Source organism: Bombus fervidus, chromosome 3 (assembly GCF_041682495.2).
Source record: "Bombus fervidus isolate BK054 chromosome 3, iyBomFerv1, whole genome shotgun sequence".
NCBI lineage: Eukaryota > Metazoa > Arthropoda > Insecta > Hymenoptera > Apidae > Bombus > Bombus fervidus.
In genome coordinates this window covers 18,306,912-18,331,615 of record NC_091519.1, presented here as the reverse complement: position 1 = coordinate 18,331,615, position 24,704 = coordinate 18,306,912, and the positions used below count along the sequence as shown (strand labels likewise).

The 24,704-nt window shown below is 47.6% G+C and overlaps 1 protein-coding gene across 2 annotated transcripts in view; it reads right to left on the bottom strand.

Annotated features, from left to right (window-relative positions):
• Positions 1-24,704, bottom strand: part of LOC139998402 (phosrestin-2) — a 174,983-nt gene that overhangs the window by 94,787 nt on the left and 55,492 nt on the right. The window lies entirely within an intron of this gene.

The window sequence follows — 24,704 nt, the reverse complement described above, 5'->3', positions numbered from 1 at the left end:
AGTCTGTCGCGGTGATAATGCGTTTCGCGCGACACGCATGCGAGAGAAATGGCCAGAGAAAACGACCGTTGTCAGATAGCTGCGGACCTATAGAAACATATTATCAGATCCTTACGTTACGTTGCCAGATCTTTTTTCTCTGCCTCGTATCCTCCCAAGAAATGGAGTTTCTTCGTCAACCTCGGTGATCACCAATCGAGAAGATTACTTATCATACGTATTTGAGAACTTGTATCTTGTTGAAACAAATCGGGACGAAAGTGCAATTTTTATAGAGTATAAAAGGAAGATAGAGGGTGTCGAAGGTGCGAACAAAATTCTTTCTCGAAATCGTGTTCGTTTTTCGAAGAATCTGAGGGATACCGGTGAATGGAGACGTTTAATTTGTGAACAGGTCCTCCTATCGGTCCGTTAACTCGCCTTATAAATTAGCTACAAGACCACGTAGCCAGATAAAGTAGTATACGCGTGCTTTCCACCTCGGATCGCCCTTTCTTCGAACAGGTAAATGTACACGAAATTAAGATATCCGCCGCCGAGGCCGCTAGACTAAATCGTTCCCATTTATATAAGAGCTCGCTCGCGGAGATCTCGGCGACGATTTATGTCAGCGCCTTCGAGCGTTCGTACAAATTTGTTCCACGACCTCGTGGATTTCGTCATCGGTGCCGGCGAAACGCACGCTCGTCCAACAAAAAAAAAAAAAAAAAAAAAAGAAAAAGAAAAGAAAGAAACACCAACCTATTCCCATAAATTACCGCGTAATTTACCGACGTCGTATTAAACACGAATTAGTCACTCGGATTCGGATACACACGTGTCCGGAGCGGCGTGACCTCCGAATTATCTCCGATCTTGGTTACGCTACGTTCCACCGCCGCTCTAGATCCCGAGTTTCCACTCGGAATCGAATTCTCCATTACGCCCACGCTACCTTGAATCCAAATTACTTCGAGCCGAGTGTAAGCCACAGCTTACGACAAAATTAACTCGCGTTACGCCTACGCTTTGCTAATGTTTGATTTATGGATCCACGGTAAGTTGTGTCGAAGTCACTCGGTAGATTCGAACCACGCTAAACCCGAATTACGCTAGCCGCGGGCCATCATTTACGTTGTGCAAAGTCGATGCTGTTGCTGGATCTAAGTTGCGTTTCGTGTACGTAAATCGTCCGAAACGTAACGACATTGTCCATATGTCGATTCAAACGTTTCTTAGTTCTGTCGTAAATTTTATTCGAAGCGTGCTTCCTCGAATATCGATAGAAAATTGGAAACGGTCAGGTAACGAATCGATAGATTTCTGGACCTTCTGGATACGTTTAATTAATACGAATAAGATTTCCGGATACGTTTTTAAGCCTCTAGTCCATAGAACGTTGAGTTTTAGACGGAAGAAGTCAATAGGAAAAACGAAACCGAGTGAACGTATATTTTTTAAGTAACTGCAACTTGTTCTATGTAAATATATATGACATCGAATTACAGTAAAAATTATATAATTCGAAGCGATTTAAAAAATACAGTTGCTGCTAGTTTTCAGGCAGATCAGGTATGCCGAACACACGCTAAATCCGAGCTACGCCGGGTTTAAAGTTACACCAGGCTGCAATATGGTGAGAAAAAATTATGCAAACAGATTCCGTGGAGATCCTAAAGGCATCTTATAACACGAGGTACATGCGTGGCGCGAAACGCTTGAAAGAAGCTGTCAGCGAAGCGGATTCGACGATTTGCGCGCGGATGAATCGAGGCGTCGCGTTGCGTCGCGCTTCCACTGGCTTACGTAAGTAAACGGACCGCGAGAAAATACGACTTCTCGCCTCGAACCTCGGGTAATCGAATCTAACCGGCCCGTCTCTTTCTCTCATTACCGTTATTACGTGTCGTCGAGTCGGTGTATCGTTGACAACGTAATCACTGCGATTACCTTCGTTCGCTTTACTGATTTTCATTCGTCGCCTTCTCGATCCGCGCCACGATCGCCTCGAGGTCGAAAGGAAATTCCATTCGATCGACAATACGCACACGGCCAGGCGTTTAATTAAATAATTGCAACGGTGTGATCGAACGTACATTCGATCAACCTACGTCTGTTGTTTTACCATTATATCGCACGCAGATTATAGGGAAAAAAAAAGTGACAGATATTTACATGGGAAATATAAAAAATGCACACGATAGATACGTAAAATTGTACGTAGTATAAAATATCCAACAAGTATAGTATTCGTCGTAATGCTTCGCGAATATCGAAACAAATCCGTGTTATCGTTTTGTCTCTTTGATTCTATTCGTAAAAATATGAACTTTCATATGAAAATATCAACAGCCCGGTGATAATGAAATTTACGTAAGAAATAAGATCCTTCGTGAACAATAGTTTGGTTTAGTTTAGTACTGATAACGCGTAAATGTAATTTAAGATACATCGAATAAACTGAAAATATCTGTATGAGTGAGAATTGATCGAGCCCTCGTTGTTTCAGGCTTAATCGACTTCTCGCGATCGATCGATCGTCCGAATTCGTGAAACTCCATGGAGAACGATTAGTCAACTTCTCGGGTTCGAGAAGTTCTTTTTGGATGAACGAGAACAAGCGACCCACGAGTCCTCGCCGGGATACCGTAAAGTTTCGTCTTTATTACCAGGTGATGTCGAGGGCGGATGCAGGATGCGGGAGGGGGGATGATTGATGCAGCTTGGTTATCGGGGACACGGGCCAAAGAAGATAGTCGATCCACGGGTCTCATTACCGCGACACGAGATGCTCATATTATCGTCATTTTTATTAAACACCGCTCGTACATTTTCGCTGCAGTCCGACGATAATGTAACCGGCGAGGGAAACGTTCGATGAAATATTAGTCGTGTTCGATCGCGTCGTCGACGCCATTTACCTCCGGCGAGAGACGCTCGATCGTCCATTGCGAAATCGTCAAAGCTCGACGATCCTTCCATCCATCGGGTTAACCCGAGATTCGAGAACGACCGATACAGTTTTACGATTTTTCTCGGAACCGTAAGGCGAAAAGGAGGCTTCGAAAATGGCGTGGAGCTCACTGGGGTCGAACGATATCGAACCAACGACGAAGATACGAGCGTTATTAATCCCGCGGAGGATCATAAACTGGGCGAGGACAGAAGATAAAAGGCTAGCTAAGCAATCGTGATGGAGAAAGAGATATCGAACGAAGCGTCTAACTCTTAAATGCATAGTGTTGCCATTTAGTATCGTAACTACTATAGCAGAAATATGATTATTGCAGAGTGTTCTCGAATGGAATTAGATTACCAATATAAAGCTTCATAAATCACTTTTAATTTATTGCCTTATTATCTTCACGAGCAGAATAGTTTAACATTATTCATAGCTATTTCTTCATTTTGATATTTGGAGCGTTTATTATTAAGGTAAAGTATTTCAGAAATTATGCTATACAATCGGTAAGATTAAAGATAAGCAACGTTTAATTTATTTATATATACTACATGTTGCTTGTGTAGCCTCTTTTTCTCAAAATTACTTTCCTACCTGTGATTTCGTCACAGATAAAGCGGCAATTTTGTTATATATGTTAAAAATCGCGTACGTATTTAAGGGTGAAGGTGCACTCGAAGCTTGGATTCGAAAAGCTGCGTGGCCACGCTCGCTTGCCTCGTAATAATTCACTCGGCAATGCGTATAAACCGCAACATGGCGGACCAACGGATAATTAAGCAACAATTAGGCCTCGGATGTAGGAACGTGCCTTGGCCGAAGAAAAAGATAAAAAGCGAAAAAGGCCGGCATATGGCCGCTTTATACCATTCGAGTTCGCGCTGTTCGAAAAGCCTCGAAATTGACGATTCATTCGGGATGCTTGACTTCTGTCATGCCGCGCGCGTTCTCCACCCCTCTCACTTGCCCCATCCGGCTTTCTTTCTTCTTCTACCTTTCCCCTATTCGCTCTGTTTGTCGCCGTTTCTCCCCTGTTGGCCGTCACCGTTGTCATCAGTCAGCCAGTCTCCCCCATATTTTTTTCATTATTCGTTGCTCGCGTGGCCGTTCGGCCGCGAAAACACGGCACCACAACCCGTAACCGCAACTTCCTCGATCCTGCCTTTCCATCGGTCTAATGCCTCTCATTGCTGTTCCAACGATGCGTGATCGGCGTACACTAACGACGGTAAAAGTTAAAAGGATTCGCGATGACTCTTGGAAACGGTAATGATCGCCGAGCAACGCCGTGATCGATCTCGAACGCGCTGCTTTGAATTCGAACGGTAATAGTTTAGCGAGTTACGTCATCGGATATGTATTCCGTTGTTCGGTATACGAAGAGTAGCATAGAGGTTGATATAGAGTGGAAGTAGGTATGTAGGATATATTACACTCGTTCCTCGATGAGTTACTCGTAATCGGATGCCAACGATCGAAAGCTGTATTCGAAACTGAACCTCGTCAGGGACAAGCTTATTCATCCGTGGCGTGTTGTAAGTTTTAGCGGTACAACTATCGGAATCGTTGATCCGTAACTCGTTACCAACGTTTCAGAAATCTGCGACAATTCGTTTTTAGAGATTCGCGTGGTTTGTTTTCGTAAAGTATACGAATAAGTATAGTACGCGACGTTCGAACGTTAATAGATTGTTTGAAGAATTTCAATCGACGTGAAACTTGAAAGGATATTTCAAGTCCAGTGAACAACGAGTTCGCACAGGCTAAAAATATTTCCAATTAGTTAAAATTCAAGCAACTGGAATAATGTAAACGAGCCTTTAAGTACGCTTACGCGTACGTACGTTTATCGTTTGTCCGTGGTTCTATCGATAGAAATCTGTCAAAAAATTGTTGATACGTTTGGAACGATACGCTGGTTCGTATTGTATGGTCAAAGACAAAGAGATTAAAACGAGAGTGAGCGTGAAAATTGGAATTACGAAGCTCGTTTCGAAGCGAGCTTATTGGCTAACTTGCACGAGTGGAGGCACGGATGAATCGTGTAACGGTGAAAATTTTGCAGATTCACTTTCGGACGAGTTTTCCGATAATTCAATATAATAGAAACGCGACCGAGCGGGCGCATGGTAATTGGTGTTAACGAACACGCTCTGTCATTCACGACAGCGAAAATGACTGCGGCCGAGTGGAGTGTTTCCGGCTCACCGGCCAACTTCCGCGGCAGAACAATGGGAGCGCTTAACGCACCGGCGAAAGTCGTTAGTCAGTGTTATATTCCGCGTCGGTATGCGCGCCGTGCCGTCCAAATGCGTTAATCTAATTTTCTGGGCATCGATTAACGCGTCGGCCCGGCCAACATGGCCGACCCTGGCCGCGCGGATAAACGATCACGCCAATGAAAAAAATGGAAATTTGTATGACACGAAGATCGTTTTTCCGGCAGAATATCGTTCCTGGATATCGTCGAGCCAAACGAAGTAACTCGAACGTCCAATAACCTCGAAAAATTACGATAACGTTGTGTATCCTCGAGGATAGTTATACGTATCTATTTTGGGAAACTACGATTATTTAGAAAAAATTCTGATAATTTTGAGACGAGTAAAGAAATCCAAAAATACAAATATGCGATTAAACGAAAAGAGAAAAAAAACGAATGGATTCCATAATCCTGGTTATTTAATTCGTACGTAAATCACCGACGAAGCACGTAATTCGAAAAGCGAAAAATGAAAATTTTCGAAGAATCGACCAATCTGTTCGAAAATGAGAAAATTTTCCATCGAAGCGTCATTAAACGCGCCATCTGTTACACTCTTCGCGTTTTTAAAATCATGTTCGAGGCGCGGCATGTAGAAGGTGGGAACAACCATTCACCGGTTTCGTTTACGTTACTCGTGGAGCACCGCAGGGGTGCCCGTTACCTTTTTATTCGCCCCACCCGAGAGCGGATCGTGAACAAATTGCCGCTACCGAACATCGTCCTCTTTCTTATGAATAGCTGGCCGTTGAGAAAAGTACAAGTTCGTGTGTGGGTGTGTGATCGAGTCCGCGAGTTTTTGGAACCTGCTGTCGAGAGATCACGAAGAAAGCCACGGGCGGTACAACCGGCGGAAGAAAAAGAAAAAAGTAGACAATGTCCCCCAAAAATTGGTCGAAATTAGTGAAAATCCACGTAGTTATATAGAAGCTGACCGAATCAGTCTCCAATTAGACGTGGCTCCATTCACGTATATCCGTCAGACTGCCCTCTGGGCATCTCGAAATATCTTTTTAATGGACGAGCGCCGCGTGATCGACTCGTTCTCTCCTCCTAGATTCCGTGTCCCATTCTCTTCTCGCCATCCTCTTCTACGTCACATCCGGCACGATTTACGAGGAAATTAAAAGATCGACACGACCGACGACGTGTTCGTTAACGAGCGACGCGGCGCTGGCGTCTGTTTCCATGTCGAACATCGATCGAGGATGCGTCGATCTCGCATCGTCTAGACGTGTCCCTCTCGATGAAAACGTTACTTTTTCACTACTTGGATCTTCTTTACGACGGATACGCGTTTCATCTCTCACGAGACTGGCTATGAATCAATTTCACGTAGTTAGAAAGAGATAGGAAACGTATGGAAAGAGAGAAGAGAATCAGAGAAACGAAGGAAATCCATTAACGATCGATTAGCAAAACGGATCGAATGGAAAAGTTTTGGTGGCGAAACGACGCGTTTAAAAAACGATTTGCGGCCGTACGAGCCTGTGATTTTGGTCGATAAATTAACGGGCCGCTGTCAGCCGTGGCCGGTGATTACCGCGGATTCCAGTGCTCCACTTTACCAATTTTCTCGATTACCGGCATGAAAAGCCCTCTTAAGTGGACGCCCATCGAACTAACCGGAAGGTTTTACCTCGTCCCGGGACCCCTCTTGAATTATCCGGACCGATCGACCTCGATTTTCCTCGCCTCGCTCCGAGATGTCTCGGAAATGCCTGTAATTTCGCTGACGAAACACCTAAGAGCACCTTCGACGAAGTTTCACCCGGCTTTGATCGTCCCTAACAGGTGTAGCAGTTTGTCCGACAGAGAGCCATATAACAGCGAAGAAATTTTTCATAATCTTTCGATCGCATCTCTCGTAGAAATAATTAATACAAAGTTTTAACCGTAAAGTCACGCTTTAGATACGTAAGATTCTTAATGAGCGTATGACGTAAAGTAGAATACAGCGATGACGTATTTTATTCCGAATCTTTGAACATGCTCAACAAGAACAAGTTCGACTATAATTTTCATTTCAATCACCGTGACGCTTGTATCCAAGCTCGATAGGATCGCGAAAGATCAATCCAATGCTGAAATCGAACGATTCGAACGCCTACTGCGGAAAAATTACACGCACCAACGTAAGGTATGGCTTTATACTTTGTACAGCAACTTGCGCGTTGCTATATTCAACTTTTGACGCTTAGTCATGCCTACAAACAAAGGCGATCGTAAATGTCGATCCACAATGGAGACCATCCGGCATAATACTGGAGAACAAAAGCAAGGGAAACAAGGAAGAAGCTAGAGGCGCGATAAATCCGTGAAAATCGAATTAACCGTACGCGATTACGAATAACAAATCCATGGCGGGCGTTAATGAGCGTCACCGGAAGCGTACGCGTGCACGCGAAGGAGGGGAATTCCGGGCAGGCGAGAAATACGAAGCAGGAGAGAGAAAGAGACAGAGCGAGAGAGAGGGAGAGAGAACGGCACCTCCTGCGGCTGGTTCGCAGCTTCCGGTTCGGTTGGGGGCTCACCGACGCAACGCCAAGGGGACAGAATGCACCGGTGGTGTACCGCGATAAAATCGTCTAATTGTTTCGCTAAGCGTATGTGAATGTCCAACACGCGGGTGTTCGCTCACGCACCGCCGTTTCGTGCGCAACGTATTTTTCTCTCTGCTCTTTTTCATTTTTTCCGCCGGTTTCCCCCCGTCCCGCCGTGTTCCCTTTCCCTGCCATGGCCGTTCGACAAAACAACAAAAGAATCGTAATCGCGGAGGTGACGCGAGAACGATCGCGCGACCCATGCTCATGCAAATGATGGTGGTGGCGGCGAACGAGTTCGCGGGAAATCGTTCCTTTCCGCGGCGTTCCTTCGCCAACGGCCCGAATTAGTTCGCTCCGTAGACCGTAATGTGTATTGTAATTAACGTAACTATGTAACCAGAGATAAGACCGTACCGGCCCCTGTACCCGCTCGCCCTCGTTTTACATGGTAGCACGGTGCCACGACTTACAAAACGCGAGCACCCTTAATGAAGATAATTCGTTAGCCGAGTGGTAATTGCATTTCGTATTATGTGTATTGCGTACGATATCAAGATCTTAGTCCCGTCCCTCGATGGAAACTGTACGGATAGACACGTACTTATGCGAATTCAGAAGTAAAACGTTTCCCGAGGCGATTCGACGCGGCGATCTAGCCGCGATAAATCGTAAGATGTTTCAATCGCCAAGTACCGGCTACGGGGCACCGTATCGTCCAGTTAATTACGTTAAATCGGACGTTATTAATCGAAACGTGTTGCTCTAGTCATGGTCGTCGCGGCAACAATAATAATAATACGGTAATATGGTCGAGCAATAACAACGGTTGTTTCGGTCGAATCGAGGTGGAGTCGCGGCGAATAATAGTGGGAAATTATCGTCGGAGTTCTCGGAGCGATCGAAACGACGGGATCGACATGTTAAGCTACGTAATGAAAGAGTCGAAACGTAACACAGAAAGTGCGAGTTACCTTCGATGAGAAAGAACTCGATGAAGTCAATGACGTTGAACGGACTGGCGCAAGAAATAGCTACAAAATTGATTCTATAGCCGGGCAGACGGATGGATAAGAGTTGCGAGTGTCGTTAACCGGAGAGACGTTCGTTTCTTCGACTTTCGAACGTTCGAGCAGGAATGATAATTGGTCGATTCAATTAAGACGCGCCACGAGCGTTTCGGATCGCCTAATTAAGAGATAGCGCATGGGAGGAGCTACGCGCACCCTTTTTCCGTTCGCGAAACCATCAATCCGCACGGACGATATAGGCACCGCGCGGTTTCCTAAGGATAAATCAGATAGAGAAGAACTCATCGAGAAGGAGGTGGACGCGAGCACAACGAGAGAGCTGAAAGGGCTCTGCTACATAATTAGAAGTTGTACCTCCTTCGCGGCCGCGATAAGCCACGGTCATTATTTCCGTGTTTAGATAGTCCGGCGAATAGACTCTACCCGTGGGATCAGCGTGCTCGTCGAAACGACAAGAACTACGTCTACCAGTCCATTCAACGTGTCCTTAAAAATCGATTCTTAAACAGCAATTTCTAGTACAAATTATACATCGCCAACTTTACGGGTCGATGTTACGCTTTCATGGACGGAGGATATGACTAATGGAATGATAATACGACCCAGTTAACCCATTAAGGCGCAAAGTTGCGTTAACGTCTATCGAATTCGCGTTGTAATTACGAAACGAAATTTCAAGAATTTGCTTCTACGACGAGTCTGTTATTCCGATACGCTTTTTCTAACTTGATAAAACAATAATTTGCTTCGTTTCTATTATTTAATCGAATTTACGCAACTTTTCCCTGTTATCCCATCGTTTGGTCCTCGACGCGTTAGATCACTAGCGTTTCGTGAAGATCGAGATGGAGAAGAGATATTCCTCGGATCGAATATTTCGACGATCTGTGTTCGTTTTGGACGGGTTCTAAATAGGCAGCGTTTTATTGCATCCAGACGCAGCGTGGTTCCCATGCGAGATATAGAGGCGGCGCGTACGTTATTATAAAAATTAAACGACGTTCATGCGATTGATTATCGAAATTATATATCATCGAATCGTCCGCTGGCGGATTTTCTGCGGAACGACGAGGCGGTCGGCGACCACGGTATACGAAGAAAGAGACGTGGATGGAAGAAGAGAAAGAGGGGAATGCTAGAGCGGAGCGGCTCGATCCACGTAATTGTACGCGATTCAACACGGACCGATGAAGATAGAGCTCTCGTGTGTGGATCGTCCGGCTCTCGGAGGGCTTAATAAGTCGTTTTCGAAAGATAATCCGCGGCGGGTGTGTCATTTGATTTCTTGTAATTTCGTGTTGGTCGCGACGCGGAATGCCGCGTAGATGAACACCCTCGTCGTCCTCGTCGTGCACCGTAGACATCCTACGGACACACGCCTAGATACCCGTTCTGTGTATGTATTCGCGCGACCATCTCTGTTTCTAACGTCCCCTCTCAACCTAACTCTTCTTCTTCGACAGCGATTCTCACAGCGAATTATAATTTTTTTTCCTCTATCTATGCAGCTGAAATTCATGATACGTTGAGACTAAATAACTAAACGACGATAATTGTATATTAGGTTGTCGGAAAAATGTCTTTCTTTTACAGACCCGGTCTCTTACAACGATGCATCTTTGTACAAACATGAAACTTAATCTATCGAACGTTGTGATCCGTTATTTGTTGTAAAATTGTTGTGCATCCATTATTTCTTTATAAAACGAAAGAAACTTTTCGGACGACCTAATACATTTCCCGAAGTCTTTTTTGAGAGAGAACCTCCTATCGCATATGCCACTGCATCGATTATACGATCTGTTTGTCTGCCGATGAAACTAGACAAGCGCAGACTCTCTTTTTGTAAATACGTTCTAAACCTATTACGCATGCACAGACACGAGATACTTCTGTTTCAAGTGTACAAGCGTAACGTTACTTTCTGCGATGAAATTCCAAATACTTTCGCGAAGCAACGTAGTCCGACTGCAAAATACAGAAATGGGTCCATCGAGTTGACATCCGTCGCACTTAGCCCAAAACACGTGGAATACTAGAAAGTTTGAGAAACGCTGGTCTAGCAGGTTCGTTTTTCCCGTTCCTTCGCCCTTCGAGCCACGAGATTACACTCATTCAGAGATTTCGGCTGGTTCTTTCAGCGGTCCGTCTTTTTTCCTCGGTTGGCTGAATGGACCGTGGTTTCTCGGCTGGATTTCCGTCCTTGCCCGGCGACGCGGCGATCGAAACATCGCTCGTGGCCCCGGGGAGTCTTTCATTCACATCGCTCCAGCGAAGAAGCGGTCCGAAACGGTGTGCAAGAATTACCAGCGTCCGAGAAAGAAAGAGGAAGAGAGAGAGAGAGAGAGAGAGAGAGAGAGAGAGAGAGAGAAACAGAAAGGGAAAGAGTTCTAGAAGGAACACCGTGGTCACAGTTGCACCACAAAATTAGCTCGTCGTGTACCTGTTTCATCGTCCAGACGAACCGACGGACGACCCGTGTCCCCTTTGCGTGGGACGATTCCAGGACTTTACCTGGCGCCAAGCGATTTCGTCCCGGATTGGAAGCCCGGGGAATCATACGGTCCGAGAGCCTTAATTGACACGATGCAACAATCCAATGGAATGGACCATCGAATTCCAGAGTGTGGTTCGGCTTTATCGATCGTAAACTCACACTGCGCCGTAGAAGATCGCTCGCTGCTCGCGACAAGAGACCCGATTCAATTTGGACGAAGTACGGTACAGTACGGAGCTGGGAATAGCACTATGGTCATAGGGAATACACGTTTTGACGAGTCGTTGTTCCGACGAATGGGACATTGGAAGGTGGAAATGCGTACGAGCCAGGCGAAACTCAAATCGACCAACTCCACCTTCTGCAAATTTCTTTTTCATCGTTACCCGGATACGTGTAATTAACGTCTGGTTTATCGTAACTTATTTCCGTAACGTTGTCTAGTGTGAGAAGATGCAAGACAAACGATATCGAAGTAACGAGGTGAAATAAAAATGCTATGGGCAACGCGATCGCTTTCTCCTTCTTGTCGCGTTCTCCGCTTGTAACGCGTGACCGACGAAAGGCTGCTTACGACGAATATATACTTTTTGCACTAGGTAGCATCAAGTGGATGGTAGAGTTGGCCGAAGAGGGAAGCAAAGTTGTTGGAAAAGGACAATCCTGTCTGAAACTGGATGTGCCTAATTACTCGGTCGTAAAACGAGCAAATTATTACATCCACGCGTTCATCCATCGGAGGAACATCCATTACCGGAATCTCTGTAATAACATGTCGTCTTTGGAGGATGAATCGTGGTCAGTCGGATAAAGCAACGGGTTTGGGGTTCGGTACGCGGGGCACGGAATAAGAAGATCGTCGGACGAGGGAGAACGATACGAGGATGGTTTCGAGGGAGAGATAAAGCAACCGAGCTTTCTGCTCCGCTCGGTGGAACGTGCAGATAGAGGGAGCGGAATAGAGCGAGAAGGGAGGAAGAAGATGGGAACGATTCAAATTAAATGCCGTTGAAACAAAAAATGATCGAGTAATGACAGCACTGGTGCCTTCGCGGTGGCTCTGGCTATCTTTGAGCATACGGTCCGGAGAAGAAGGGAGACCGTGTGATTACCCATCGACCAATAGCCGTGCTCAGAGCGGCCATCATGGTCCAGGGAAGACGTGCAATCACGCGGTTCTCCAGCATCTTCCTCGCGAGCCACGGGATGGTTTCGTCTTTCCTGCAGGCACGCGTGTTCCGGAGTCTGCCTCCTTCGATCTAGCTTACCAACAATGTATCAGAGTTCGAACGTCTGGAACGTCGCTCGGTTTCCAGACGTCCATAAAGAAACGTTGGCATTCGAATAGTTCGAAACTGGAGCTGTTCGACGATCGGTGGATATTTAAAGAGAGGCGGTCGATTTTCCCAAAAAGTTCGGATTTAAAAGTATACGAGCGATGAAAGTCGATACCTCGAAACGAGTTAAAAGCGTCGATTTCTATGTAACGACGCGAACGTCGACTTTTCCCTCGTGACAAATTATTGTAGCTGCATGGAACGGCGGCGGTGTTGCGTCACGTAAGAACAACTAGGTCTCGAGAAGGGGACGACGCGTTTTGGTAAGGTGTAACACAGTTGCGCAAAAGCAAAACTAGATAATGGCCGCTTTCACGTACCGTAGCCTCGCACGGTGGTTCGGCGAACGTATGTAATTTAACAAGTACGCCTTATCCGACAGCCATCATTGATGAGCAGTGAGCCCTATAACGTTAATTATTTTCACGGTTCTCAACTCGTCTTTTAGAGGCTCTAAGAGGCAACGGCTATTCATTGGAACTGGTTCGAGGTTGTTCGAGTAATTAGCCTTGCTTCCGGACAACTGCCTCGAAATAATTTGAAATCGTCCAACGTTGTAAAGATACAGCGGCACGTATGATAAAGAAAATCTGGATTTATCGCGTAACAACGTACGATATCGGTTGTTCTAAATTACAGCTTTAAGAACACGTCGACGACGTCGACACAGACGCGGAGAATTCACAGAGGTTGAAGCACCCGCAATTACCGCGACTCGATGAAAACGCGGTAGCGTCTCAATCGGGAACAATTAAGTCTAATGAATTCCAAAGGTACGGGCATGAAACTCGCGTATTTGCATGATACATTACCGCAGCACGATGCGCGTCGACTTGAGAACCGGCAATTTATGAGCGCATATTTTTCTTTTAACGATAACACTTAAGCTCGTGTGTAATTGCATCCTGTACGCTTAAGGTCTGTCCACACGCGGCACCAGTTGGCCGCCGATGTCGTGCCATATTTCACGCGGACATTTCAAATCGCGTCGTTTTCGCGCGGCCTGGCTCGAGTTCCTCTTTCGCTACCTCGACTAACTCCGTTCTTTTTATCTCTCCCCTCCTATCTACGAATGATCACCGACGATTTCACTCGGCGCTCGTGTGAAACGCGGATAATGACGAGCAACGTCGAAGCCAGGATAGCCGGCGCTTAATAACTCGTTAATTATCGTTTTAGGAAATCCGCGCGCACATCGCCGAGCCGTCCAATTACTTTACGTAACTCCCGCGCCTTCATTTCTCCGCTCTGGTCGCGGTAATTGGTTTAATTGCGTTTCGCAAACGGGAAAAAAAGGAAACCGGCGCAGATTGGAAAGAGCTGGCGGAACAACGAAGAAGGGACTTTTATCGCGAGGTGTCTTCGCGCGTATTTCCATTCCGGGCAACTCGGAAAAACGTAGGTAGTGCACGTAGTAAACGCGAACGCGTGTTTCGCGTGTTCCACGCGTTTACGATAACGTCGTTTCCTCGAACGACAAACGTGTCGATACCAACGATCGATGGATAACGTCGATCGCGCGCTTCCGGTGTACACGAGCTATCGAAGATTCGTTTTGCCCGCGATTAATTGCAAACGGAGCGGCGTTCCACGGAAAAACTTTCTCCTCGATGGTCTTTGATTTCACCGCGATAAAAAGGGAAAAGGAATGGTTAATTATCGCGCGCGAAACGAACGACGAAAAAGCTAACGGCCACGGTAAAGTAACTTTTTCCAAACGTTACAAAGCGAGCGTCGTTGGAAAGAAGAGATTCCTTCGTTCGCTCTTTCTCCTTTTGCTCGGTGATTTTCCTTTTTCCAAGGATTCCGTGACGTTGTTTTCGTAAACGAACGAAACGAAGGAGAACGCTCGTGTGTGCACTTCTGACGGCAATTAAGAACCGCCGCTTTTGATCGCGATTCGTCGACCTCCTTCTTCCTCCCGGTATCACGCGATTTCCACGGCGGCAGCGTCGTACGAAACTTTGTTGCGTTTCAATATTTTTTCTCCTTTCGGTGGACGGCGAAACGCATTCACGGCTTCCTGCGAGATGGTATCGCGTTTAGGCGAGCTTTAGGTTATCATTAAGTCAGTCCTTGGAGGAATTTTCTGTCCTCGTAAACGCGACGCTCGGTAATCGTTTCGATCGTGCCTCTCGACGAGCTATATCCAACCAGAAAGTTAATTGCCTTCCAAGAATGCTCGCAAGGGTCGGCCCGTGGTACCCGCTTGGAAATATTTCAATCGCCTGGCAGAATGTGAAAGCACCGACGATTGATATAGGGAAAAAGTTACGCGCCTTTTAAATTTCATGCACACCGTTACGGCTGCGGTGATTTTTCTGCGTTCGTACGTCGCCTCGCTGTTCGTTCTAACGCACTACATTACGACGGGTACTTGACTTAACCGCGCTCCTATCTATTCACGATCGCAATGGAAAGTTTCGACAACGGTAATTGGATTAGAAATTTCTAAAAACGGGGAAACAAAACCAAGCAGAGGTACCTGAATGAGATTTCGCTGTAATTGGCCACGATTCGCGGTACAGAAATCCCTTGGCCTGGTTTAAGCTAAAAAACACGTCAACGCGTGTGCACATAACGGGCACGCGGTTGCATTGTTTTTCTTTTCTCTCTCTCTCTCTCTCCCTTTTCATAACTCATCCGCGATCCATATTCATGGAGGACGGCAGCGGAGGAAGGCGGAATGCGCAAGAAAATGAAACAACGAATTAGCAGCACCGAGCCGAGTACACGCTCGTGTTTGTGCTTATGTATAAATATACCGGGGCACGGATAAGATCGCTCGTATTTAGCAACAAAATCGCCGTGCAATGCGAAAAGTTTTTCACGACTGCCGTAGCACATAATGAAGTATAGTTACTTCCTGACATCAAACTAATTCGCCGCCATTACGGTGATTTATATTATATGAAATTGCCCGGCCCCGGCTCTTACGCCTAGCGCGATTCAATTCGCTATCACGCATTCAGCAAACCATGAACGCACGAACGCTCGATAATGACGTGAATCTGCAGCTTTGACCAGCGAGAAAGAACACCGACAGTTACGAATTTATAAGTCTCGTCGGCAAGAATTACCTTCCAGACCGTTCCAATTCCTTAACGAATATAAATATTTATCGTACATTACGATACGCTGGTTTTACATCGTTCTAGAGTTCTTCAGATCCATCTAGAGTACAGTATTTTTCGTTTTCGCTGCTTGATTCTCGAATGGTCTAGTTATAAACGGAAGGGGGCTGGAAAACGGAAGTTGCACGACGTCTCTCTTGGTGTTCGGACAATGCCGCGACGAAGGAAGTAATTCGCGGAGGACTTAGCCCGTGGCGGTGTTCAGACTCGGCCTGTTCAAAGGCGTGCTACGCGTACGAGCATTGTCTTGACAACTTAGCGGTTATTTTACACGCTGTTAGCTCGGTAAGCTAGCCACGAGTTTACCGCTGTTTCTATGCTAATGAGCCACACCAAGACGAACGAAGCTGCAAACACGCGGCCAGCGAGAAGCAGCGCGGCGGCTAAAGTCGCGGGAGCGGCAGCACTCTTAGACCGTGCTTCCCTCCGAGTCTCTCGAACAGCTCTAGTTAATACAGAAACTCTCGGCCTAACTTTGCCCAAAGGGAATAGTTGCCGCGATATACGCGTGTAACTTCGTCAGAAGAGCCGGCACCACCTTGCTTTCCAACCGTCACGCGCAAATTTAGTTAAAGATGGAACCGCATGACGTACACTCGAGCTTCCCCGATCGATGTCGCGACTTCGATGTATTCGACGAACGAATTTCTCAAGCAATTATCGCAACCGATGTCCGTCTCTATCGATTTACTCGCTTTCGTGTCACCCGATAACCAAGAAAACGTACGTGCTACGAGGTAAAATAATCGAAGAAAGGAATAATCTGATAGATAGGAAGATATAAACCTGGTTGAAAATAACTGATAAATTTACGATGTTTTGCGAGAAACGGTCGTTACGATAACGCGTGTTCGAGGAGCAACGACGACGCGATCGACCATTTAATCGCAAGATCGATTCGTTTTCGTTCGAAGGTCGGACTGTTTAACTTTTCAAAGATATCGAAAAAGAGAAATTAACGAAGACGATAGGTAAACGTGTAAGTTTTCTTCGCGATCGGTATCACGTTTACACGGACTTTCCTTCGACACCTTGTGTCTGGCTTGCAAATCCAAAGGGGTTGCGTATAGACACAGGTCACGTGCACGTATTGCCCAAGTACTCGTTTTGTCACCAGCGTTACCGCGAATAAGTACGAGCAAGTTTCTATATTAGTTTAGTTGCTCGGGATTAGCTGGTTCGCCCTTACGGGTAACTTGGCTGTTCGCGCATATCTATAAGGTTCTCGCGTTCCCGCAACTGCAGAGGCAATTTTAATTGCCACGATAATATATGCGCGAAGCATTTGCATCTGTACGTCGTAGCCGGTGCCTCGTAATTGTATATCCCTTCCGTTCAATTTCCACTTTTGCGCCAACCCTTGACGCGCACGAGACACGTCCGATAATATCCCGCGTGGATTTTATTTATGTAAAAAAAATCTCATCCGCGCGTATCCGCATGAAATATCCATTAATTCATCGACTTCGTTGCCAAAAGGGTAAGCGAACGTATAAAGTTTCTGTAACTTAGAACGCGAGAGTCGTAATATTTTTTATCGTTGCTTTATCTAGTGCGTTTTTGCTGTTGCACAATCCAATTGCTTTTAATAAGTAATTAAATCACGATTGAAACGCAACGAGGAGTATCGGTAGCATCTTATTCCACGTGTTATAATTTCAAGGCAATCGTATCCATTGCTGAACGCAGTTTCGACTTCCTAACTTCGAAGAGATACTGCACGACGATTCCTCGACATTGACTCGCACGACCTCCAGCATTACCGTAATCGTCGTAACTACCTTAAAAAGCGGTCTCGGGCGCCATCGGCTAACGCAACATGCAGATTGTCGGTTGTTCGATGCGGCAGGGGATCCCGGAATTCCTCCATTGGTCGGCTACTCGTAACGGCCCGTTCTCCCTGTGGTTCGAGCCAGCAGTGAAACGAGAAAAGAGTTGCATCGGGACCGATCCGTGAAACCGTAGAAAATTGTGCGCGATCGTATACCTGGAAATGATGGTTCGTTTCGTGGAATATCGACGATGCAGCGCTATAGAAACTTTGCAGGGTAAAAGAACCGAGATTTTGTTTATTTCCTTCATTTCGTAACGACGCGAAACACGAACAAAGGTTGTTCGAAATCGTACGATTCTAAAATTCACGGCAGTAAAATACCTACCCTAGCGGGTAATAAATACGCAAATTTCAGTTGAAAGGTTCGAAACAAGGCATCGAAGGGTAGAGAGAAAGAAGAGAGGGCTTTGGACAGGCAGAGGGGAAATGTAAAAAGCGAAAAAAAAATCAGGATCGACGAGACGCGACAAGTAACAAATAATCTTGGTCAGGATTGGGGGGGGCGGGTAGGTAGCTGCCGTTGTTCCTTCCTTTGTTTCGAAATTTCCCGAACGATGGATGCCCGTAAAAGTGCTTCATCGGCGAGCTAGCACCGGACGTGCGTGTTCCGCGCCCCGCGGGATCAATGGATTCGCGGCCGAGGAACAAAGGGCCGGGAAGGCGAAACGGCCGAAAGGGGACGAAGAAAAGAGCGAATCCGACGCAACAACGAGAGAAAGAGAGAAAAGAGAGAGAGAGAGAGAGAGAGAGATACGTAACAGAGGCCGATAGAGAGGCCGAAAAACGGGAGTAGATCTGTCGTGGCGATAGAGCTGGTCTGCGGCCACCGCTGCCCGGGCACCCATGAAAAATAACGAAAATTTAGTCGAGGGCCGGCCGCAAAGCGATTAAGTCCATTATACAGTTTTATCAGCATGAGAAAGATCTAATAGCGAGCGTACACCTCCCTTCTCGTTCAGCCCTCGCTCAACTCGCTAATTCTCCGGTGTCGCGTGTGTATGTACGCGCGAAGGAACCCCCTCGATGTGTCATACGCGCGCCACTTGTGTCGCTCGCGCCTCTTCGTCTATCGAACGCCAACGATGAGTGCGAGCACGCCAATGGCCCAGACCAGAGCATACGTGTATTGGAAAGCGCGCGTGCGCGCCTACTTGTCTGCGTGTACGTACGTTACAAGTAGCTAGTTACACGGCACATAGGCGTAGAATTTTCGAGATTGATAGGCCGTCGCAAGGTGATTAGCGTGTCTCGTGACACGGTGGTCGAAAAAGCGCGTAACCATTCCCTGCGATTTCTGGTTTCCACGGTCGCGGTTTAACGGCGCTCTGATCGTTACCGCGAAACGATTAACGTCGCACGATTCGATCGTGGTCGTGTACTACGCTCGATCGACGCGGACTTTTATTTGAAAGAGAAAACAGGCGCTAACGATTTCGCAGTGTTTATTCCAGAGGGTATAAAATATCGTTGTATCGCGATAATTGTCAGAAACGACGCCTATGCGACAGAAGGTACGACACAAAGCATTAACCATGAGAGAACAGCTAGAGCGCGCGCCTGTGTGTGTAACAGGCGGAACACACGGTATAACTAACGAGAGACCTCAACCCCTGGCCGGTGGAAACACCTGCAGGAAATCACAACCCCCGAATGCAAATATTATCTTAATTGCTATAGAAAAGTACCGCCATTACGCGGAAACGCTTTTTTCTTTCAGCTTTGCGTCGCGTTAACGAGTGTGACCGGGTCGAGATTGCTCCGCCGATGAACATAGGGTGCGCACTTATCAACCCCTAAACGAAACCGTCCACACGTTGCACAATCCCGAGCGAACGATGACTCGTTAGAAACTCGAGTGTGAAACGTTAAATAATAATAAATCCGTTCGTCGATGGCCATGGGAACGGTTGCAGATTTTCGACGAGGAACGGGCCAAACGTAAGATGCGAGATACGTTTGAACGTTTCGCGTGTTCGAACGAAAATTTTCGCGAATACTTCGACGGCTGTTTGTCATGTAGAACGTTACGCGGCTAAGAGACGGGCTACGAGGCGCAAAGTGGCTCTTACATTGGTTTCAAGGTTATCTAGCTCGCTATCAATGCAAATTGCCCGTAATGGAGGCTCTTAGACGAAATCGGATACGTACGAGAATAAGGGAGTTGGCGTTTGTCGGTTCTCTTTAATCGTCTCACCTGCGCGATTGTGTCGTCGACGGAAAATCTCGTATGCTATCAAAACGCGTTCGCGTGTGAACGCAAGAGCCTTTAATTCGAAGGAGAAGAAGGGGCCACGGAATAAATGGAAAATTTTTTATCCGCTTATTACGATGCGACGGTTATTAAGTTTGGCAATTACGACACGGCCGAGACGAATTCGTGTCGACACCCACGATGACGAATCGCGTATTTGGCAACGCTCTTTAGGCAACTTCCGCCGCCGCGTATCCTGTCAATAGCGCTTCTCCGCGCGTTGCCTTTAATTAATTTCTCATGCATACCGGCCCGTGGAAACTCGGATAGCTCGCGCGAATTCGTGCATAATGAGTCGACGCGAGCATCGAGCGAAGAAATCGCAACAGGCTACGCGTTCGTTCGTTAACGTCCTCGGCACAATTTTGATTATCATCGACTAATCGTCGTCATCAGCTGCGTGATTACAAGATGTTTCTTAAACTTCTCAAACTCGCGTCGTAAACGCTGGTATGGATTCTCCGTTTCTCCGTTCCGTTGCGATCGATCAATTCCAGTAGCCGCGTAATCGCAGGAAAATCGCATAGCGATCGATAATGCGTCGTTAACGCGATCGCATAGCAATTTGCATGCGATCAACCGGGTTGCAAAAGCCCAAGTGGAAAATGGGACGGTTGTAGTAGCCGCAAAAACGTTTCGTTGAAAATCATCGAGTACCAAACGTTCGTGTTAACAGTGGGCTCGCGTAAAGACACGTAACGTTCATGCACGATGCAATTTGCATCGGCAAAACCGCGGCGTTTGATGGCGAAACACGACGTAGTTTCACCTTCGATTAAGCCCGCGTTTACTCGCGACTAGCGACTAGCAACATCGTCGTTGCTTTTCTCTTTCGTGCGCCAAATTTCCGCTATCGCACCCGCGGGAACGCATTGCGATCTTAATGAGCACTTAGCATAACAAACGTAAGATCGGATCGGGTTGCCAGGTTGTACGGTACACGCACGGCCTGGTTCGACTACCGGAGCGAGCGCGCGTTTGTTAAAAGGGTTCGCGGACGAAGGGAAAAGGGATCGGGGTGCAAGGAGGGGGGGGTGGCATGGTTCGGAAGGAAAAAGGTGAAAGAAGCGGGCAGAAAGTGAGATAAAAGTGGAGGGGTGGAAAGGAGGGAAGGAAAAAAGGTGGAAAGGCGCGACGTTTAAAGGCGGTACGACGTAGAAAAGAAAAAAGCGAAAGAGGAAAAAAGAAAGAAAAGGAGAAATAGGGAATCGAAAGGAGACAGGCTTTGGTTTATACCACGCGATGCGCATGCGAGCACCTCCGACTTATGGAAGTTTAGCCGTTAACTTAACCGGCGTTTACCTTAATCTAAGATCAGCTCTGGCCTGCCGCGTGCACTGCTCGGTATAATGTATGGCCGTATGAATATGCATTGGACACGGTATGAGGTCTACCACCGATGTAAACGCGCGCGTACGTGTGCCACGTATAGCGACGGCTACGTTTACCTATGCAACCGTTCGCCCCTGCGAGTCCGCCTCGTTCGTGTGTTTGCTTACGCTCGGTTTGCCGGCCAGCGTGCACGCGGCCGACCCGCTCGCCTTCCTTTTATACACGAGGTTGAACGGTGTGTGCACGGGCTGATCGCGAGCGCGCTGCCAATCGCCTGGTGAGAAAACCGGACAGGAAGGCGCGTAAAATCACCGCGATGCTCGTTCCACTAGCGTTCGTTCGTACGTAACTTCGACTTAAACGTCGGACACGTAGGTATACGAGATAGCGCAACGCTGGAAACGAGAATCGGAAGAATCGAACCGAGTCGCATACAGGGTTAGACCAATCGCGTGCCGCGATTAATCCCTACGCATCGCGTGGTCATTTAAACAGCGTAAACGTTGCTTTCGTCCCGAAGGTTGGTCGGTCGTAATTCACCGGCCAACAGGATTTCATTTTTGCGAGCGGATCGCCGCGCCGGCTCGTGCTGCGCGAGAGAGGGTTCGCGCGTAGGCTGACCGCTCGCCGAGAGCGCAGGTTGCACGCGCGAGACACTGTTAACCGCGCGTGGGAGTAATTTGTGAGCTCGCGAGTGCGTTTCGTGCGTGCCGGCCGATACGGCTCTACGGAGGAAGCAAGTGGAAGGTGGATCCTTATCTGGTCGAATTTTACGACCGTTTTAAAGGATCGTTAATTTTCGAGCGTTTATCGCCTACCCGCCGCGGATCCTTCCACGTTGCCTCCTCCTCCCTTTACGAACGATTGTCGGCGGTCGACCGATTCCCCTTCTCGAGATGAAAATTCGAACATCGATCTTTGGAACGTTGTCCGCGGTACGCCACGAACAAACTAAAAGCGGACGTTCTAGGTATTTCAGGTATCGCCGACCGGACGATCTTTCGTGACGCCATTTGTCGGAAGCACGGCCGCTTTTACGAATTTTCATTCGCTCGTAAAACCAATTTTACGATCGATCTGTAACATATTTTTTTAAAGAGATTTTCCCGGCCGATCTTCGTAACGCGAAACGCGACGTTGAAATTGGGTTATCGGGCCGGAGTTTATTTGAACGAGCTTTCGCTGTTCGTGTCTTTGGAAAAAGTCGAATAAGAAGAGGAATCGAGGGACGCGGATATTTTCCACTGGACACGAGTCGCGGCTATGTCGCTTGGACGAGGTTCTCGCCACTCATCGAGTCTAAGATCTTTAAAAACCCTTTAGAGGAATATCCAAAGCGCGAACCACGGCGCAAGGCTTATGGCATTCATGAGGGTTAATTGCAAGTTGATGAAAACAGTTTTAACGCTCTTAACTTTTCACTTGGTGTCTCAGACCTGACGGCGAGACTCTCATGTATATTTAATAACCGACACGTGGATACACTTGTCTAGGCTGCCAACGCGATACGTGTATCCATGTTAATTCGCTGGCAGCGACGTCGAGCTTTAAAAAATTCAACGACCTAAGCGCGTTTCTTCGCACTTAGCTGCTTCGCCTCTTTGCTTAAACTTCCCCTCGGATTTCCCCTGGAATCGAACGAGGCCGAATTCAATCGCGCAAGAAACACGAACGAAATTCCCATCCGACGTGGATGCACGTTACACCGGGAGAGACTCGTGGAAAAGTCGTTGTTCGCGGCGCCGTTGTTCAACGACGCGAAGCTTTTGTTTCGTCGCCTTCTGGTCGCCACGCTCGTGACTAATTCTCGTGTTCGTTTAACGAGCCGCCCACGAACGAACGCGTTAACCTTTCCACGTGCGCTAGTCGCGGCAAGAACGCTCGAGCGGCTGTGTGGACATCCGCGAAAGGGCAGCGTAGAACGCGAGGCGTAGGTGGCGCGAACGAAGGGAGGAAGGAAAGCTGAGCGTTGCCTTCTTGCAGCGGTTTAAACCGTGTCACGGTTTGATAGGCTCGTTACAGGCTCCGTTAACCCGTTTTTTCATCGGACCAAGACCATCTCGTTCGGTGCCTTATTCGTACAAACCGGGGAAAAAGCGAGGAAAATAACAGCGAAAGAAGAGACGTTGATATACCGTTTGGTTTTTTTCCACGGCGTGCAATACCTAATCGTCGCTTAATGGTACACGTCACGCAGCGTAGTTAGCGCAAATAGCTCAACGTTTAACGACGGGAGCACTTCCGAGTCGCAATTCGGTCTTGCAATTTGCCCGGCCGATAAGACGATCCGGTCACCTCGATCTCGCGGATTTTTCAAATTTTTGCATAGTATACGATCGTACGTCTTCGCACGGTGTACCTTGTGGCAGAGAATGCGTGGACAAGTTTCCAGGCGAACATCGAAACGCGCATACGTTACGGTGGCGTGTCGCGAAAAGAATCGCCCGGCGTCGAGTACGCGCGCCATATGGGCTGTTCGCATAAATAAGCGCAACTATGGGCGGTCAGCTGGCCTGATTAAGCGACGTGGCTACCTCTATTTTCTACGATTCTTCCATTTCGGTTTATCGTCGCGTGGCTAATTCGATTTGGTGTCGGGTCGCGTTGATACGACGCTGTAATTATTCCTCGGTGGATACGCTTGCGCGCATTGTTTCCGAGCTTGGACGAACTTGCAGCGGCGATTTCGAAACGCTCGAACAGCTCGCAGAGAAGCGACGGCGGTTCGTCGATTCGAACGGACAAAATTGGCCGACGCCGCAACAGCGGCGAAAATGGGGAGAAGAAGAAGAGCGTGGAAACACCTTGGAACCAGATGGTCGTTGGATCCGATTCAATGATCGATCGGTGGTGAAATTTTCGGTGGAAAGTTGCGTTCCCTTTCGGAAGCATCGTCGTCGCCATTTACCAACACTCGTTCGTTCGTTCGTTCGTTCGTACGCGTCGCGATCGTTGCGTGGCTTCGCAGAGATCTTGACGAGGTTGGTCCAACCGAGCGGGGTCGATCGATCGAATCGACTAAACGACGATGGAGGAAAAACAAGAGCGGCGCGCTCGTGGCTTCGTTCGTAAGTAGAACCTTCCGCCGTGGCACGGACAGAGCGCGAGGCAAGTAGAAGTGGACGGCGGCCGGTGGATTCGCGGCAGAAGCTCGAGGTAGGACCACCCTTCGGCCTCGATGGCTCTTCAACCCCTTCCAGGTGGACGCGTTGGACCTCTCCTCCCGCTCGACCGCTCCGGGAAGCGATCTCGAACGGGCAAGGAGAGAACGAGAGCGGCGGAAAGCGGTCGAAGTGGGAGCGTTCGTATCAATCTCTCCTCTAGCCTCTTCTACCCCTTCTCCCTTTACCCTTCTCTCGGTCGGTTGGCCCTCCTCGGTACCGAAACCCCTCCACTTTGCCGCGCTCCGAGCGCAACCTGACCCTCCCTCCCCGCGCTATAATGAAAGATATTAACTACAATTTTATATCGAATTACCGCTGAAACACATTTCAAATTAGTTGGGCGTAGCCGCGCCACGTAGCGGAGGCGCCGAGGTTGT